Source organism: Taudactylus pleione, unplaced genomic scaffold (genome assembly GCF_031769625.1).
Source record: "Taudactylus pleione unplaced genomic scaffold, aTauple2 ptg001017l, whole genome shotgun sequence".
Lineage (NCBI taxonomy): Eukaryota > Metazoa > Chordata > Amphibia > Anura > Myobatrachidae > Taudactylus > Taudactylus pleione.
The window spans coordinates 2,260,915-2,262,494 of NW_028285418.1; the positions used below are offsets into that span (position 1 = coordinate 2,260,915).

Consider the following 1,580-nt stretch of genomic DNA (forward strand, 5'->3'; position numbering starts at 1 on the left):
ATGACTGGGAGATCAAGCCAACACCCCAGCCCTGGGCCAAGTGAGCCTCTCCCAAACCCCAGCACTGGGTCAAGTCAGGCTCTCCCAAACCCCAGCCCTGGGCCAAGTCAGCCTCTACCAGACCCCAGCACTGGGCCAAGTCAGGCTCTCCCAAACCCCAGCCCTGGGCCAAGTCAGCCTCTACCAGACCCCAGCACTGGGCCAAGTCAGGCTCTCCCAAACCCCAGCCCTGGGCCAAGTCAGCCTCTACCAGACCCCAGCCCTGGGCCAAGTCAGCCTCTACCAGACCCCAGCACTGGGCCAAGTCAGGCTCTCCCAAACCCCAGCCCTGGGCCAAGTCAGCCTCTACCAGACCCCAGCACTGGGCCAAGTCAGGCTCTCCCAAACCCCAGCCCTGGGCCAAGTCAGCCTCTACCAGACCCCAGCACTGGGCCAAGTCAGCCTCTACCAGACCCCAGCCCTTTGCCAAGTCAGCCTCTCCCACACCAACAGGTGCCTGCTGAAAATAGGCAGAATTTCTCGGCCGGCCGTTGGACGCAACAGTTCAACAAGCTCCCATCTGCATTATCACTGAGAGTGAAACCAGGGAAATTTGCTCAGTTTGTTTAATGGATTATGAGAATGGGGAGCAGGTTACCATTTTGCCCTGCAGACATATATTCCATCCCATTTGCTTTGCACAATGGATCCAAAGAAGGCAGAACTGTCCTCTGTGCCGCAGTCTATGCTTTCCGCAGAGAACATGGAGAGACCTATGCTGTATTCTTTGAATTCCAAAAAAACAAAGCAGTAAATATTGGCATTACACCAGGCTGGTGATGGACTGCTTGCCCTGGGCTCAATTTGTTTTATAACTGGTCCTGTCAAGTTCATCTCAGCTTAATCAAATCGCAGCATTCCACCTATTCCTGCCTTTACTGCTTCTTCAAGTTCATCTCAGCTTAATCAAATCGCAGCATTCCACCTATTCCTGCCTTTACTGCTTCTTCAAGTTCATCTCAAGTTGCTGCTTAATCAGACTGCATCATTCCACCTATTCCTGCATTCACTGCTACTTTAAATTAATTTCAAGTCGATGCTTAATCAGACTGTAGCATCCTACATATTCCTGCATTCACTGCTACTTCAAGTTCATCTCAAATTGCTGTTTAATCAGACTGCAGCATTTCACCTATTCCTGCATTCATTGCTAATTCAATTTCATCTCAAGTTGCTCTTTAATCAAACTGCAGCATCCCACCTAATGTATTCCTGAATCTACTGCAATTTCAAGTTTAACCGAAGTTGCTGATTTATCAGACTGCAGCATCCCACAATATCCTATATTTGCTTCTACTTTAAGTTTAACTCAGGTTTCTTCTTATCAGACTGCAGCATTCCACCTATTCCTGCATTCACTGCTACTTCAAGTTTAACTCAAGATGCTGCTAATTCAGACTTTAGCCATCTGCCTATTCCTGCATTCATTGCTATTTCAAGTTCGTTTCAAGTTGCTGCTAAATCAGACTACAGCATTAAACTAATTCCTGCATTCACTGCTACTTCAAGATCCTATCAAGTTGCTGCTTAATCAGACTGCT

At 48.1% G+C, this 1,580-nt stretch overlaps 1 pseudogene; it reads left to right on the top strand.

Annotated features, from left to right (window-relative positions):
- On the top strand, positions 1-770 carry LOC148454279 (uncharacterized; annotated as a pseudogene).
- Positions 771-1,580: the final 810 nt, after the last annotated feature.